Consider the following 19,624-nt stretch of genomic DNA (forward strand, 5'->3'; position numbering starts at 1 on the left):
GCTTTTATAACTTTTGACTTTAGTATAAAGTAGGAAGCAAGATTTAGATATCTGGGAATAGATATAACTAGTTACGGAAATGTTGAAGAAGAAGTACGACAACAAACAGTAACACATTAGTAGAATGGCAGATGATAGGATACGAATAGCCCGAGATAAGTCACCAAATGGACGAAGAAGTATTGGCAGACCAAGAAAAAAATGGTGCGATAATTTAAATAATTTAGGAGGCTAATATTAAAGAAGAAACAGGCTTTAAAGCCTAAACACAAGAAGAAAGAAGAAGATTTCAGTATACTGGGACCTCTGTCTATTTGGTTGTCACAGGTAGTATGTGTATTTGTCTCATTCTTTGCACATTTGTTCGTGATCACAAATATTTCTCTCTGCGTTTTTAAGTACGTGAGCATTTTTCAGTTTTCTAATTCCGGAGGTATATTTAAGTTTCTTGTGGTGATTGAAACTGCCAAGAGTCAAGATACTTTAGTGTGCTTAACGATTGTTTTTACGGGTTAGTTGATTTCACGGTATTTGTTAATATTTTAATTTTTATGTTTCCGTCGAACTTCCATTAGATCTAGGATTCCTGTGTCATACTTTAATTGTTTTCCAATATTTTAGGTGTTTTCAAAGACTTTCTTACTTCCTTTAAAATCGAGTTTTAAAGGAAGTGTACCAACATTCATTGATGGTTATATTTTCGCTTGGTATATTCGTAATTCTGTGCATTATTTTATTTATCTGCTGATATGTGTTGTTGACCTGTGTTTGAGTGTTTCTTAGGAGATCAACATAAAGATATCTTACTATTAGGCTTAGTAGTTAGCTTTGTTAATTTCTTTAATTTAATTTGTATTTTGAGCAGAATAAATTATGATTTGAATTTTGAATTTATATCGGCAAGTGGGTAAGTTCTTACATTTTTAATATTGTTTTGAAATCTTTAGTTAGAGGATATCCACTTGGACAGACGCCTTTCTGGAAGTTGAACCCAGGTATTTGTAATGACAAAGTAATTTTCTTGGCAGAATTCTATTAAATGCTTTGATTTCTCTCTCCCAAGCTAGAATTTCCGGTGATGTTTTCTCAAAATCAGTTTTCGAGTTTTTCCTGCATTATTCCTGTATTTTTCAGCCAGCTGACCATTATCGTATGAATTAAATGTTGTTTTATACATTATTAAACCACAAATGGTTGTAATGCGAATTACATTTTACATTTGTTTTATTGTTTCAATTTTCAAACCGAAAATCGTTTTCAAATATTTTATAATAAATAAATTATTAATGTTGACCTGTAAATATTCACAGGTGACCGATATTTTATTTTTATCTTTGATTTATTTACTTTTTAGTTCTTCTATAAAACAAACATGGACTCTTTACAACTAATAAAACCCATACAATCATGTACTATTTTAAACACACTAAATTAGCGACACACAGCATTTTCTACATGAATACCTTCCAAAGCGTTTTCGAGTTAGAAAATACTCATATTATTACCCTTATCGATGAGCTCGTTTATACCTACCACCTTTGAAACATACAAACTTTGAATGCTTTATTTATTGCTTTAAAACCAGTGGAAGTTTTGAAATAAACTCATTTCAAATTTTACCGGAAAACAAAAGGTGACTTAAAAACTATTTTTGACTATCGAATAAAAAAAAATTATTTTGATCCGAATAATCCTTTCTCATATCTAAATTTTCTCCTATTTTCTACCTCATTCCCTTTACAACGGTCATTTCTTTTCTTCGCCTCTGTTTACTGTTTTCTTTATTTGTTTTTTACTTTTTTTAATCCAAAATCATTTCTCCTTTCCATTTGTTATTTTGGCGAAACAAATTTTAACTAATTTTTCTTTTTTCATTTCTTCGTATACGCCTTATTTTTTTGTGCATATTTCTGTCGTTTTTGCTTAAATATGACATTAAATATGACAAACATTTTTTCTTTTTTGATTTTTTTAAGCTTTACCTTTTTTCATTAATCTGTAATACCCTTGTATTATCTGTAATATCGTGTTGTCTATGTCTCTGTACATTCTCTTCCAGTATTTGTTCTTCTCGAGCCTTATTCTTTGCTTCACTTGTTGTCTGAGAATAACATATTCTTCTCGTGTTCCGGAGGTTCTGTCGTTTAGCCATTTATGAAAAAGAGTAGCAAAATTGAAATGTAAATTTTCTGAGCATACTCTAAGAGAGAAGTAGGCCAAATAGAAGAAAGTAATTCTGCATTCAAGTCACAATAGCCCAGAATAGGAAATGATGGGAAAAAGAAGAGATGTTTAAAGATAGATCTTTTTTGCTGATATAGGTAGTGAAATCATTCAGTAGATTTTCATAGAAGATTATCATCATAGATTCTTACATACTGTTTTTCATTTTTCTTTTTTTTTTATACAGTTTTTGTATTAGGTTATTTTGTTTTTAACTGTTTTCGAAATACTTCGATTTTATTTATTTTAAGTCAAATCCTTATATTTTTGAAACAATTGTATCAAAAACATAATCAGAAATCACGATTTAAAATCACTGTTACCAAAAGATCACCGCTACGAACATCAGTGTGACGTAAAAATCACGGGTGCGCCTATCTCTAATCGGATATTCAAAAAATCGGCTCGATAATGATATACATATTCTAAAATTGGTGTTGTCGTGTGATCATAACTTTTAGTTTACTTTGTTTTTTGTTTTTGACTAGACTTTTTCTGTATATTATAGATTTCTGTTTTCGAAATAAGCCAGCACTGTATAAAAACCAAAAAACGTAACAGATATTTGTATAACTCCTCGACAAATTAAGGCACCACCAACATTTTTTTTAATAAGTACAGGTAATGATAATTTTGAATGAATTGAATATCATGCCATTAGACTTTAAAAACTTTCTAACCAGGGCATTTAGACAACAATAAATAGATTTTGAAACACAGCATCTATCGACTTTGCATTATGTTCAAGCTGACGCCAGGAAAAATTATACAATAGAAAAATGGGTGAAAATTGCATTTACAGTGCATAAAACACATCAAAAAGTACATGGAATTTTTGGTGCCATATCAGATTTTATGAAAACATGTAAACATCAGTATACTAATAGCCCGATCAGGGAACACAAAATTTTACGAAAACCTCCAAAAAAATAAAGGAAGGATGAAAATTTAGGAATAGGTAATTGTTTATTATTATACAGTAGAGCGTCGATAATCCGAACTAATTGGTACATGAGTAGTCCGGATTATCGAATTGTTCGGATTATCGAACATATGTTGAAAATACATACAAAGCTCATAAACATAGTACATATGTACATATGTACGTTTTAGTTATAAGGAATAAAAGACCTGCATAATAAATTGTATATATATTTCTGCATTAACAAAACAAAACTCCGCGGTCATATTTTGCCCACATTGTCATATTAAATCCAAAAATTCGGTACGTGATCATATTTTTTAATTTTATAATTTTTTTTGCGTTCGGATTAGCGATCGTTCGGATTACCAGGGTTCGGATTATCGACGCTCTGCTGTATAAGCAAAAGTTTACAATTCTACATCCCCTCCATTTTACAAAAATGGGCAAATACGTAGTGAAAAATATTTTCTCAGGGGTGAAAAAATATACGTCCGAAATTGTATAAAATGGCTAATTCTAAGTAACTTTTGTTCTATAGAGTTTTTTCACTAAATTAAGTGAATATCACATTCACATTTGCGAGTGAATATGTTCATTTTTAACAAAAAAAAAACATGTTTTTGGACGGTTTTTTGCAGATAACTCAAAAAGTAGGTATTTTAACGAAAGAAATATTCTTAGAAAAAATATAGCTTATAATAAAACTGAAAAAAAAATGGTGTATGCATGAGGTCTGTAGACCCTGTAAAAGCTGAGTTGTAGCTAATGAAAAGTAGGTTCTTCTTCTTCGCCAAATTCCAAATCGAATATTTCAATTTGAAATAACCCAAAAACGGGCCCTTTTCGGGAAAAATTCATTACAACTTTTTTAAAGTGTTTAAAAAAAGGTTTATTTTTGGTTTTTAAAAATACTTCTAACATTAAAAGTAAGTGAGTTACGCTCAAAATATTGCTGGTCTTTTTTATTTTTTGCTAAAAAATCGCGAAAATCACCCCTTAATTAGCTTCCCAAATAAAATTAATCGTTACCACTTCACAAGTTTCTTTACTTATGTATTGTTTGTATTATTTATCGTCGGTTCAAAGTGCTCCTTTTTGAAAAAAATTGGGTTGGCAATAAAACATTTTTTTTAATTTAGAAAAAATGGAATTTTTTATGGAATTAACTTAAAAATTATCAGTTATACCAAAAATCTCAAAGAGTAATAAAATGTTCGTTTGGCTTTTCTGATTATTTTTGATTTTTTGTTTTCTTGTTAGACAAAAATTGGTTATGCTATGGCTGTTAAAAATTTGCCTAAACTCGTGATTAGCTACTCGTGCAAGCCATTTTAACTTCAGCTTCTTCAAAAATAATCACTTTGAACCGATGAAACTTACAGATCATACAAATACTTAATACATAAGCAAAGTAACTTGTCAAGTGGTAATGCTAAAATTTATTTGTGATATTAGGGGGTGATTTTCGCGATTTTTTTTTCCAAAAAATAAAAGGGACCAACAATATTTTGAGCGTAACTCACTTACTTTTAATGTTGGTTTTTTTTTTAAACAAAAATAAACCTTTGTTTAAACACTTTAAAAAAGTTGAAATGAATTTTCCCCGAAAAGTGCTCCGTATTTGGGTTATTTCCCATTGAAATATTCGATTTGGAATTTGACGAAGAAGAACCTACTTTTCATTAGCTGCAACTCTGCTTCTACTGGGTCTACAGACCTCATGCATACACCATTTGTTTTAAATTTTTTTATAAGCCATATTTTTGCTAAGAATATTTTTTTCAATAAAGTACTTACTTTTTGAGATATCTCCGAAAAATCACAGTCACAGAAACCACCACAGTTTAGTCACAGAATTAAACCACATAACTAAACAAGATTTGCTATATTTTTGTATTTTTGTACAAAGACGAGTGTAGGATTAAAATGTTTTTTTATGCTTTCATTACTTTTAGTTCCATGGCCCTATAATAGTAGGTACATTAAAGCTTGAATTTTGGGAAGTAGTTTATAAATAAAAAAAAATGTCTAATACAGAAGGGTAAACTTAAAGTAAAAACTACCCAATTTATAAAATTAATTGCCGCTGTAGACTCGTTGAGACATTTACTATTCTTTATTCCAAATTGTCATGAATTGGTCATGACTGACTCTGTCAAATGCCTTTTAATAATCTATAAATCAGGCATACATACTAGAAGCCTTCCCAGTTTCCACTCCAGCCTGTGGAAATTCGAAATCCGAACGGTGTGTTACTTATGCTAGGATCCAGTTTTTTGTAAATACCGTTTTGTTTATTTTTCAAAAATAATTTTAGTGCGTGGCTCATTACACTTATTGTTCTATGATCTTTACATTCTCTAGCGTTGTTTTTCTAACGGATTGCAATTAATGTAGAAGTCAGCCAATCATTCGGTATTTTTTCTGTTTCTTAGACTAGATTTTATTAAAATGCTTAGTAAGCACATGTATATCGTTTTCGTTTAATAACTTTAATACTTCAACAGGCATCTCCCCCGAATCAGGACCCTCTCCGTTTTTCAAATTCTTGAGCACATACAGTACCACTTAATTTATTATCCTTGGTCCTTGGTATGCTCTAGTTCCTTTTATATTGTTGGACCGAGTCTTTTAGCTTGAAAGAGGCCTTCTGTATTATATTCTTTCATCAGAAAAAATGTAAAATTTGTCAAAAACACCTACAGTAGAGAATATAGGCAAAAAAAGGTATTTTGCCTAGAATCCGAGCTTTAGTAATAATCATAGTTGTCCCCAAATCTTGACAGAACCGTTTACTAACCATGTGACCTTTCTCTGCTCTTCATACCACCTCCTCAAGACATCATACCAACAAATTGCTGCACTCTATGCAGTGGCATCTCTGTCAGTCAGAGCATCTCATGCTCTTCATTGAGATCTGCATCTCAAAAATGACAAAATTTATTCAACGACAAATCTTACACGTTTTTGTTAATGGCTTATTTTGAAAACAGATCTGTAAAACAATTTTATGTTGTAACCTGCATTTTTGAGAACAACGTATTGTCAATTTGCTGAAAACGTAAGTCAAGTAGTACCAGAATTTAGTGGTTTTTTTAGTCTACTACCTTAAATCTTAAAAACTGTGTATAAAATATTCCTTTTTGTTTTTTTTATTTTTATTATTATGATATTTTGAAATTATTAACTAAAATACCGAATTCTTCTTTTAAGTGAAATTGCTGAAAAAAATTACGAACAAAATTTCGAAAATAATTTTATTGTATTCTAGTGATTCCTTTTCTTCCAAAATGCACCAATCCACCTTTAGAAAGTAGCCTATATAGTGTAGATAAGCTTTTCTTACAAAAGTTTGTAGTTCTTTTACTTAAGTTTTGGTTACTCTTTAGCAACGGGGATGGACATTTAATAAAAAATATTTTAAAACAATATCCGAAAATATAAAACGTTTACTGTTGGAACCAAGATTTTGGTGACAACCCAAATTCAAGCTTTCTAAAATTTGCAAGGCAAACGAACGATACATAAAGCAGACTAGCGGGAATCTAAGATTGCATACCACAACCCGCAAGTCATTTAGGTAATATTCCATCGAATCTTGATTCCTTGTACTCAGGTAGGAGTGAAACTAAAAGAAAATGAAAGAAAGTATTTATTTCATTCTGTTGAAAACCTATGGTCTTCTCCGAATTAAAAAGGAAACAAACTGTATCACTAATAATATTTTTTGACATTTCGTTTTCTTTTTGATTCAAAGCAGACTATAAGCTTCTCTGAAGAGTACAAAAGGATGAAACGTACATAAGAGGATGATGTCTCTGAAACAGAATAAAATATAGACATTCTGTTTCATTTTGAAAAATTTTTTATTTGATTTAGAAACAGATGTTTTCATTTATATAAAGTATGTTAAAAATAAGGGACTGTCGAATATTTCGCGAAATTTACATCGGATCGAAAAACTGAAAAGACGTGTTCAATATTTTTTAAAAATCTTCCGAATGACACCAAACACAACCCTCCACCACCATCCACCGGGAGTGAGGTGGGGGTAACTTTGAAATCTTAAATAGAGATCCCCATTTTTTATTACAAATTTGGATTCCTTATAAAAAAGTACAAACTTTTATTTGAGACATTTTTTCGAATTTTTAATGGATGGGGTTATAATCGGAAAAATACGATTTATTCTGATACCCTTTTTGAAAAATTTTGGAAACGGGCTAATATCTCGAGAAATACAGTTCCAAAGCAAAACACTAAAAAAGATGTATTTAAAATACTTATCGAATGACACTAAACACGACCCCCTTCCCCACGATGGTAGGTATAATTAAGAGGAAATCAATTTTTTTTATGAAAATATTATTTAAAATAATAAAAATGATTAAAATATTCAATATTTTAATGCAATATTATGATATTGTATTGTATTGTATATATCAAAATAATCGTATATTTAGAAAAAAAAGTCTATCCCTGTTGCAGTTTCTGTAGAGTACAATTTGCATTGTAAATAAGACTTGAATCCATTCTTACTTTGAAAAATATTGTACATAATAATCAAAGGTGCATAAAACCACTATATATTTATTTCTAAAATTTACAGGAAATTGAAAAAAACGGTACTTTATGGTACAGTACTGTTCAAATGTTCAAGTCAAAACTTCGGCAATTTTTTTATAGTAGGTATTGTGAAATAGTTATAAATAATTTAATAAAAACAGGACTGATACACAAATTATTTTCATGATATATAGCATTTTTCCACATAGTCAACATCACATTTGGGGAACTCTATGTATACTAGAATTCAAAACATTAAGAGGTCATGAGATGCAAAATTTATTTCGCTGAAAGAAGAAGAGGAGAACAAGAATATACCAACAATAGCGGATAAAAAATGTGAGACACACGTTTTCAATCATACGCAATACATATGCAACACACAATACACGTACACAACAGACACACTCACACACAGACAATTGCATGAAGCACATAGAAATAATACAGAAACATACAGGATTATCAGAATTTTATGTACCATAGGACATAACCACCTTCAAATAATTTCAGCTAAAGCATGGCTATTGCCTACAACACCATAGCCAAATATATCAACCTCAATTTTGACAAGACATAACCTCCTCAACACATTGGTTATACACCCTTTTTTAACACAATTTTCGTTAATAATATTTTTTAAGAATCATAAATTAAATCTGTTATAAATAATTTGCTAAAGTTTTGATTTGAACAACTGTAGAAAGTTTTACTGTGGTATTTAAAGATTCTATGCAGTTTGTGTTATATTGTGCCGTTAACTGAATTAAATTATTGATTGCGAGTATTTTTATAATGAGAATATTGATATTTTAACTAAATAATTCAATATAGACAAGTGGAAAACGGCGGGTTCGTTGGGAAAAATATTCCCATGAAATTTTTTTGCATAATCACATTCGTGAGACACCTCAAAATAAGGTACAAGAAATCGCCCACGCGAAAAGTGGCCCAATTTTTTTTAACAATTTTTTTTTAATCAAATTGCAAAAAACAATATTTTCGGCCCGGACAATTTTTTTAAGATTTTTCGGACCATTGCGGACAAAAAAGGTCTCTTGTAATTTTTCTCTAAAGTTGATCGTGTTCGAGTTACGAAGCAATTTAAAATTTGAAAAACGCGAAAAGGGCCATTTTTAAGACTTAATAACTCGGTTAAAAATTATTATTGTGAAAGTCAGAAAGTTATTAAATCAAATTTAAAGCCTCCCCTACATGACCCTGAAGAAATTTGTGCCATTAAGAAGAAACAGAGCCCAATCAGTTTAAAATTAGAAATCAACCTCGATGGATGGAATTAGCAATTGCTCCTAAAAAACTGTTGTTTTACAAGTAAATATCAACAATTAATTATTAAAGTTATATCAAATAAGCTGAATTAGTACAAGGAATTTGAAGATCATCTTTCTTTTTTGGAAAAACAATTTGTTTGTCTGTAAATTGCAATAATTGCAATGCAAAGTTTGTACCTTTAGTTTTTCTTTTTTAAACAAAAACTTGAAGCAATTAGGACAAATTGATAGTGATAGATAAGTAATTACCATATACCAGTGAAGTGACTTACTATCTTTATTAAAGGGTTTATTTTTGACATTTTGTTGAATATTCAAATATGGGCAAATGCTTGTTATGCAAGAAAGATGCTGCAGAGGATAAGACTTCTTTCAAGTGTGATGGATGTAAGAGGGCTATACATATTAATTGTGCCAGTATAACAGCTACAGAAGTAAGATGTCTTCAATTGGCAGCAGATACTAGGAAATTAAAATACTTCTGTGAGGATTGTGAGCAAGGTTTACTGTTAGTACCAATTTTGAAGTTTATGGTTGAAGATCTAAAGATTGAGGTAGAGAAACTTAAGTGTGCCAATGAAAAATCCTTACACGAAAAGGATAATCAGATTTGTGATCTAAGGAAGACTATTGATGAACTGAAATGCAACTCCAATGCGCCAGGTTTGCCATTTGAGGAAATGTTCATAGAAATAAATGATAGAATTGTAAAATCTAACAATATTATGTTATTCAATGTTCCCGAATTGAATTCTGAGAATATTGAAGATAGGATAAAACAAGACAAAGCCAAAGTCGAGGAAATTATGAAACAAATGGGAAAAGATGAAGCGTTGGAGGATTTAGTGAAGGTTGTTCGAGTAGGAAAGAACACGGGTGGTAAGTCTCGTCCACTTAGAGCTATTTTTTCCAATAATGGTGTTGTTAAGGACATTTTAAGGAGTAAGAAAAGACTACAGAACTCAACAATCAAAATAAATAGTGATCAAACAAATATGCAAAGGGATATGTTCAGTAAAGCTTGGAAAGAATTAAAAGACAGACAAAATAAAGGCGAAAAAGACATTGCCATAAAATACAGAAATGGTGTACCAAAAATTGAATCATTCAAGAAAGAAGGAAAAAACTAATCTCATCCCCATTACAAGTTTATTGTCAGAACGTCGGAGGACTTCGTACAAAAATTCAAGATCTGATTAGTTCTATTTTATGTTCTGATTATGACATTTTTATATTTGTTGAAAGTTGGTTACACGAGGATATTTTAGATAGTGAAATTAAAATACCTTCATATAGAACTTTTAGATGTGATCGTGATAATAGTTATAAGTCAAGAGGAGGAGGTATTTTGATTGTTGTTAAAGACTACATTAAGGTAACTGTGCTGAAACCCTTGTACAAATCTATTGAACAACTTTTTCTTTTATGCTCATTTGGTAAAGAAAATTTTATAATTGGAGGGGTATATATTCCACCAAAATCCGTAGAACAAATATATGAACAACACTGTTTATCAGTCGAAGATATATCCCAAAGGTATAATCATCATAAGACATATATATTCGGAGACTTCAACCTTCCGGAAGCTTCATGGGATAACAATGAATCAGGTGTCTTGGTGAATTGTCCTCAAGGTTCACATGCATTGTACTTAGCTGAATTTTATGGGTACTTGAATTTTTTCCAGATGATTAATATTCCAAATGAAAGAAATGTGTTTTTAGACTTAATATTTACAAATGTTTGTGATTTACAAGTAGCAAAAGCCTCAGATCCGATTTTTAAAAATAGTTATCATCACATAAGTTACACTTACAATATTAGTTTGTGTGAACATCGAGGTAAGTCATTAGAATATACTGAATTTTATCATGATTTTGTAAATGTAGACTATGAAGGTCTCAATAACTATCTTTCAATGATACTTTGGGAAGACCATTTGAATTTGTCAAATGTTGATGTTGCTTTAACAGAATTTTACAACATACTTAATATGTCACTATTATTGTTTGTACCGGTGAAAAGATTTAAAACTTCTAGTTATCCAAAATGGTTTGATGCCAACTTGCGTTATTTAGTTGTACAGAAAAAAATTGCTCATAAAAATTATTTAGCTTCCTGTAATCAAGAGGATTATGTGATTTTTTCAGAACTTAGGAGATTGTGTAAGGATCTATCAAATCAATGTTATAACACTTATCTGAATCAAGTAAATCATAATTTATGCAGTAATCCTAAGTACTTTTGGCAGTTTGTAAACAGTAAGAGATCATCAAATGATTTACCAAACAGTATGTACTATGGTAATGCTATAGCAACAAACGGACAACAGATTGCAAACTGTTTCCGTCAATTTTTTTCAACAGTTTATTCGCCACAATCAACTATTAATAACTTGGAAGTAAAGGGAAACAACAATCTTTTTATACCTAATTTTTCAATATCAGTGAAAGATATTTTCAACAACATTTTATCCCTACCCAATAAGTTAAGCAGTGGTCCAGATGGTATTCCCGATTACTTTCTAAAGAACTGTATATATTCACTAACTAATCCTTTATATCTTCTTTTTGAGTCATCATTAAAGACATCAGTTTTCCCAACTTTATGGAAGCACTCTTATATCTGTCCAATTTTTAAATCAGGTAATAAACAAGACATAACAAATTATCGAAGCGTTTGTAAACAATCCTCTATACCAAAACTTTTTGATAGACTATTGCACGATCAATTAAAATTTTATTGTAAAGAGCGTCTAATACACAATCAACATGGATTTTCTCAGAATAAATCAACGGTAACAAATTTAGTACTCTTTGAACAAAAAATATTAAACGCGTTGGAGAATAAAAGTCAGATGGATACTATTTATACTGACTTCTCCAAGGCATTTGACAGAGTAGATCATAACATGTTATTGGGAAAATTAAATGCTTTTGGCTTCAGTCATCAACCCTTACAATGGTTCAATAGCTTTTTAAGAGATCGCACACAGCAGGTGAGAGTAGGTTGTTTTAATTCAAATATAATTCATGTGACATCAGGAGTACCCCAAGGAGCTCACTGTTCACCTTTGTTATTTAATATATTTGTGAACGATATATCAGAGTGTTTTAGAAATTGCGATTTCCTGATGTTTACAGATGATTTGAAATTATTTAAATCCGTAGATTCAAATGTTGATGTAACATTAATTCAAGAAGATTTAGACCGGTTGAGTATTTGGTGTGAGAATAATATTTTGCATTTAAATGTTGCTAAATGCTGTTATATAAGCTTTTATAGAGGTAATAAAAAATATGATATTTCTTACACAATTAATGAAAATGAGTTGTCTTATGTTAAAACAATAAAAGACTTAGGAGTCACATTTGATGAGCAGTTGCGTTTTGTGCAACATATAAATAGTGTAACAGTAAATGCATCAAAATCTTTGGGCTTTATCATTCGCAACTGTCTGAGACTATCTGTAGGGGCTTTAAGAACGGTATATTATGCTTTGGTTGTATCTAAAGTGGAATATGCATCTATTGTATGGTCTCCACAATACCAAGCTCATTCTACTACGTTGGAGAGATTGCAGAATAAATTTTTGAGATATTGTGCATACAAATTAAACATACGCATTACTAATCATGATTATACCTATACATATTTTAAAAACACTCAATATGAATTTATTAAAAACTCGACGAGATAACTCTGATTTGGTATTTGTGTTTAAATTAATGAATGGTTTAATTTGTTGTTCTGAACTTCTCCAATCTATTAATTTATATGTTCCCTCCAGAAGTCTCAGACATGTTGATTTGTTTTATAATATACCTTTTCATCGGACAAACTATGGTATGCATTCGCCCATTGAGCGAACACTAAAAATTATAAACGAGAATAACTTGGAAATGTTTGGTGTCTCCTTGGCTGGTTTTAAGAATCGGATTAAAAGAGCTTGACAGGTACTTTTTGTTTATTTGAACTGATTTGTGTAATAGATGTAATATGTGTAATCGATAACTATTAATATTTCGTTTTTGTTTAATAAGTATGTAATTAAGATTTATTTTACTCTAGTTTAGTAGATATTACAGAGATTGATTTTATACTGTATGTGTTGTAATGGGGGTAATCCCGTAAATAAATAAATAAATAAATAAATTTGAAAAATATATTAATATGTGGAAATTACTCTGTAATTAAATACAATATTAAAAAAACGAGCCTGTACCGCCATTACGAAGAACAAAAAAATACACTTTCTTCAAAAAAATTTTTTTATCCGATGCCTAGATTTTGTGTCAATTTGGAACTACTAAAATTTTTTATTTCATTAGTAGTTCCAAAATGACACAAAATCTAGGCATCGAATAAAAAAGTTTATTTGAAGAAAGTGTATTTTTTTGTTCTTCTTAATGGCGGTACAGGCTCGTTTTTTTAATATTGTATTTAATTACAGAGTAATTTCCACATATTAATATATTTTTCAAATTGGGCTCTGTACCGCCATTCTTTATTATATTACGAATACGTGTGCCAAATATCTCGAAAAATATTCAAAATTACAGCCGCAATCTTGGAACGCGTTTTGGCTACCTGTTGATCGCTACTGTATCACCTTAATTTATTAATAAGCTGTTATTTTTATTTATTAATAATGAGCGGTAAGATCGTATTGACGCGGTTGCAAATGTGAGTGCGAGTGAGATGCGCCATTGGACTGCCTGAATGGCATCTCTTTCGCACTCATCATGGACGGCCGCCTAAAACGTGCATGGCGCTCATTATTACTATGTACTTAAAAATAACAACTTAGTAATCAAATAATGACAAAAATTTCTTTAGGATCTTGTAGGAGGGGCTTTAAAATTTGATTTAGTCACTTTCTGACTTTCATAGTAATAACTTGTAACCGAGTTATTAAGCCTTGAAAATCGCCATTTTTCGTTTTTTTTCAATTTTAAAATGCTTTTACCTCGAAAACGATTAACTTTAGAGAAAAATTATAAGAGACCTTTTTTATTCAGAATGGTCCAAAAAACGTAAAAAAATTGTCCAAGCCAAAAGTATTGATTTTCACAATTTGATTAAAAAAAATTGTTAAAAAAAATTTGGCCCACTTTTCACGTGGGCGACTTCTTGAACCTTATTCTGGGATATCTCACGAATGTAATTATGCAAAAAAATCTCATGGGAATATTTTCTCCAAAGAACCCGCTGTTTTCGCCTTGTCTAATAATTTAAATGAAGGCTTCAAGGAGATGCTACTCTTACATGTCAATTGAATGTTATTGAAAAATTAAAATTTTTCTTAAAAAAAGAAAAAATTGATAAAATATTTTAATGTACCTACTGTATTTTCTTCTCTGTACTGCACTAATTGATCTAGACTTTCTTCGATAGTATTAATGAGTTCTTGTCTGCAATTCCGATCATCAGTTGTCTCGCCATCTCTTTGGTGATCTTCAAAGTTGGCTTTTTCCTGCTGACTTTCCATCTCTTACAACGTTAACTATCCTCTCAACCTTTCTCTGATCCATCGTACTACTTCTGGAATATAGTCCCACTAATGTCTTATATCCAAAGAATGTATAAATGGCACTATATTAGAAGTATTTATCATTATCATCATCCAGACTTCTGCGTCCAAGGCTGAACGTAGGCCTCCCCTAACTTCTTCCAGTTCTGTTAATATTAAGCTTCCTGCAGTCAATTACCAGCGATTCTTGTAAGTAGTATCTTTTAAGTTCCTTCGACGTGTAGCATTTTATTTTTCTTATATTCAAAATTTTGGTCAGATCTTTACGCAGCTGCACTATTTTTTGAGTTTTATGTTTAGTTTAGTGGGAAGAATGTGTATCAAATCTCCACCTCATCTTTAAAAACATCTCCTACTATTTCATTTCATAGTTTACTGCCACGATGTCTGCTGATGTTAATTTAAGTTGAATAGAAGAACATAAGTTTATATTGAATTATTTTTCTAATTCATTGAAATATTCTATTAGAAATATTTTTCTTTTGTTAAAGGGATTTTTTGGCATACCAAACCGTCAAGCGCGACCTTAGGAAATTCATCTCTTCACCGCTATATTTGTGCCGTAAGCGATCTTCTTACTTCTTATTGCATCCTGCACTCTGCTAAAAGGGCCTCTACCTGTTTTCCATGTGTTACTTCTCATACCCCCTCTAATATAGCTACCGACTCTGAGCAATGAGGCATTCGTATCTTCCTGGTATACAATGGATATTACTATCATGTCACCCTTGGTCCATGTAAGGATAAGTATTGTCCAGATCTTCTTTTTCTAGCCTTTATAACTGTTCTGTCCTCTGATAGACGTACCACTCCAATTATTGTTTGAAAGCATGTTCCAGAACTACAGTAAAGACTTTGTGTGGTCTTACGGTCATGGTTGCATTATTGAATTAGGTTTCGATGAGCTTTGAGTAGTTTTTAAAAACTTTAAATAAAGTCTTCAGAATGATGTTGCTGACACAGCAGCTATGAAAATATTTATATAAAATATCAGTATTTGCTCATGTTTTAATATGTGTGAAAGTGATTGAAATATTGAGTGCCGCTTAATTAAATAATAATAATAGTTTAACAAAAGTTAAAAGAAGCTGTAAATATCTTTATAATTCATTGTAGTCCAGGGCGCATCTGTTTTGAGATGGACGTTGAGAGGTGACTCAAATTTTTTTCCAGAAATTGCTTGAAAATAACTCAAATAATAATATTTGAGTTATCCTCCCTCTCAAAAAGGTCCGGAACATTGTTTAAATAATCAAAATATCAAAAAATGAAGGAAAAATTCGATTTTTTTCTTCGTTTTTTGATTATAACTTTAAAAGTATTCATTTCGGAGAAAAGTTGTACTAACATAAAAGTTGCGTAATTAAATTTCCTACAATTTAGAATTGGTTAAAAATTTAAAAAACGGTCACTCTTGTTGCAAAATAACAATAATTGCGAAAAAACCATACAAAAACAAGTATTCGCATTATACGTTTTTCAACCATTTATGCTACACGTAGGACTTTCATATTTCACCCAGAAAAACTTTATGACACAGTAAAATAATACTGTAAATTTCATTAAGATAAATTAAACAGATTTTGCAAAATAAATTTTGCAATCCAGCTTTCGCAAAAAGAATTCATTTTTTCAAAATGTTACAGGACTGAAAATAAAGCAGATAGCAAGTTGAAATTTTTTTTTGCTTATGTACCGTACCTTTTATTTGCAATTTGCAAAACTAAAATCGATTAACTACCACGGCGTCAGGAAATTATTAAATAAACATTAATTTTTGGTGCTACGCGCAGTACAGCGGTGTTCGATTCACACAAGTTGATTTCCACCAAAACTTCGATCCTTTATCTAATATATTATTTTCTTACTCTACATTTTATTGTATTTTAAAATTTTAATTCCACAAAAATCAAACTAATTTTATTATTGTTTGTGAAATATTGTTTAAAAAATTGCATATCTTTAAAAATAATAAACTTATATTCTCTAAGTTAAAATATATGAACAAAGAAAGTTTTTGCTAAACAATGTGTTATTTCAAATGGTAGAGTATGTGTTTTTATTTTGCAATAAAAAACATTTATTTATTTATATCGAAATGCAAGAAAAATTAAAATGTATCAATCATTATCAAAGGTCATTGGAATGCCCAATCAGAGCAAACTATCTGCTGTCCTGCGCGTAGCACCAATAATTAATGTTTATTTAAAAAATTCCTGACGCCGTGGTGGTTAATCGATTTTAGTTTTGCAAATTGTAAATAAAAGGTACAGTACACTTCTATAAGCAAAAAAAATTTCAACTTGCTATCTGCTTTATTTTTAGTCCTGTAACATTTTTAAAAAATGAATTTTTTTTGCGAAGGCTGGATTGCAAAATTTATTTTGCAAAATCTGTTCAATTTATCTTAATGAAATTTACAGTATTCTTTTACTATGTCAAAAAGTTTTTCTGGGTGAAATATGAAAGTCCTAAGTGTAGCATAAATGGTTGAAAAACGTAAACTGCGAATACTTGTTTGTGTATGGTTTTTTCGCAATTATTGTTATTTTGCAACAAGAGTGACTATTTTTTAAATTTTTAACCAATTCTAAATTGTAGGAAATTTAATTACGCAACTTTTATGTCAATACAACTTTTCTCGGAAATGAATACTTTTAAAGTTATAATCAAAAAACGTAGAAAAAAATCGAATTTTTCCTTCATTTTTTGACATTTTGATTATTTAAACAATGTTGCGGACCGTTTTGAGAGGGAGGATAACTCAAATATTATTATTTGAGTTATTTTCAAGCAATTTCTGCAAAAAAATTTGAGTCACCTCCCAACGTCCAAATGTACTAATATTTTTACAGATGCGCCCTGGTCTATTGGTTGTTTAATCAAAAGCGTTACTTAATATTAATATTTTTACAACCACACCAAAAACTAAGCTAAAATGGATAAATACCATACTCCCTGTATATCGAATAATTTTCTTAAGTTTGTGGTTGTAAAAATTGAATTAGATCATAAGATTGCAGCATTTTCAGTAAAAACAAGCAATTGGACTTCAAAAGTCCTAGGTTTTACCCAACGGGACCGGAGTAGAACCAGAAGTTGATACTTGTAACTCTTCGTGTAACTTTGCGTCGATTGATATACGATTTCACTAATTTCATAGCATTTTGGTTAAACTCGTTGACGTAAACGTCGAAAACAATGGGAACCTTCTCTGGTTTCAATCTGGTGGGATGCCTTCTTCTTCTTTTTGTATAGACATAACTCTGTCTGTTTTTTCAATGTGCCTCTAGTAAGTTGTCGTGGTCTTCCCACTGATCGTCTTCCTATTGGGGAACCGTCCTCTCTACTCTACTACTCTATTTGTCCTCTCGCCGTCCTTACTACTCTATTTGTTGTCATTCGGCTTATGTTGTCGTTCGATTCTATTCTTCTGTTTCTTATCGAGTTATTAATGTTATACACCTTGCATCTCCGTCGTATATCTGTACTTCTATCTCTGTCGCATAGAGTCTTACCATCGATTTTTCGAAGGGTTTTCATCTCCGCTGTTTCGAGCAATCTTTTTGTCCTCTCTGTGTCGGGTCGTGTTTCTGCCGCGTATGTCATTATTGGTCTGATGACTGTTTTGTAAATTCTGCCTTTCATTTCTTTTCCGATATTTTTATTTCTCCATATTGTGTCATTCAGGCAACCTGCTGCTCTGTTTGCTCTATTCACTTGATCTTCCACTTCTGTTTCGAGCCTTCCGTAGCTAGATAGTGTGATGCCTAGGTATTTAAACTCCATCACTTGTTCTATTATGTGACCTTACAGCTCCAATTTACATCTTATTGGATCTGCTGTTGTAACCATGCATTTTGTCTTTTGGGAGGAAATTAACATGTTAAATTTTCTGGCGATTTTGTTGAATTGGTGCAGCATACGTTGTAAATCATCTTCACTTTGAGAGATTAGTATTGCATCGTCCGCATAGCAGATTATTTTAAGTTGTTTTTCTCCCATTTGGTATCCTTTTTTAGTTCTTACTTTTTTTAATTATTTCGTCCATGATCAGGTTGAACAATAAGGGACTCAAGGAATCCCCCTGTCTTATCCCATTGCCGGCTTCAATTGGGTCAGTTAATTCATCGTCCACTTTTACTTTTATTGTGTTGTTCTGGTAGATGTTTTCGATCGTTTTAATTATTCCTAGAGGTACCTCTCTCAAGTATAACAAATGGATAACGTCCTTTAATGTGACTCTGTCAAATGCTTTCTTAAGCTCCACGAAACATAAATATGCCGGTTTGTTGTATTCCAACGATTTCTCTTGAACTTGCCTCATTATAAATATAGCGTCAGTGCATGACCTTCCCGACCTAAAACCTTGTTGTTCTTCTACTAGTGTTATAATTTCATTCAATTTGTTTGTTATCACTTTGGTTGTTAATTTCAATGTTGTGTTTAATAAGTTAATTCCTCTGTAATTCTCCGGGTCCGATTTGTCTTCTTTTTTGAAGAGAGGTATTAGGATGCTTGATCACCATTCTTGTGGTATTCTGTTTTGTTCTTTTATTTTTTGTATCAGTTTTAATAATTGTTTAGTTAGATCTTGTCCTCCGTACTTTAGGAGTTCGTTCGATATTCTGTCCTCTCCTGGAGATTTTCTTTTTTTTTATATTCTTAACGCTTCCTTTACCTCTCCCTCCTCGATGTTTATTTCTTCGTTTGTTGTAACTTCAGGTGTTGGTGATTCATTATCGTCGCCTTTAGCAAATAGAGATCGGAAGTAGACTGCCCATGTTTCTTTCTGAATGTGTTTCGCTTTTATTAATTCGTTCATCTCCTTTCTTTGCCCTCTGTTCATTCTCCATACTTCTTTTTGTGTTCCGTAGAAGTCGTGTTCCAGCTGTTTTGAGAAACTCTGCCAGTGCTCCCTTTTTATTTGCCTCACTAAAGTATTCGTTTCGTTTCTGATTCGTTTATAGTGGTTGTATGCCTGTTGTGTTTTTCATTCTGCATTATAAAAAGGCTTTCTTCTTTTCTTCACATTTTATATTTTATCTTAACTTCCTCTCTAAACCACGGGGTTTTCTTCTTTGA

The 19,624-nt window shown here is 31.1% G+C and overlaps 1 protein-coding gene across 5 annotated transcripts in view; it reads left to right on the forward strand.

The window, feature by feature from the left end:
* Positions 1-19,624, forward strand: part of LOC114326319 (voltage-dependent L-type calcium channel subunit beta-2) — a 143,742-nt gene that overhangs the window by 88,070 nt on the left and 36,048 nt on the right. The window lies entirely within an intron of this gene.

This window comes from Diabrotica virgifera, chromosome 6 (genome assembly GCF_917563875.1).
Source record: "Diabrotica virgifera virgifera chromosome 6, PGI_DIABVI_V3a".
Taxonomy (NCBI): domain Eukaryota; kingdom Metazoa; phylum Arthropoda; class Insecta; order Coleoptera; family Chrysomelidae; genus Diabrotica; species Diabrotica virgifera.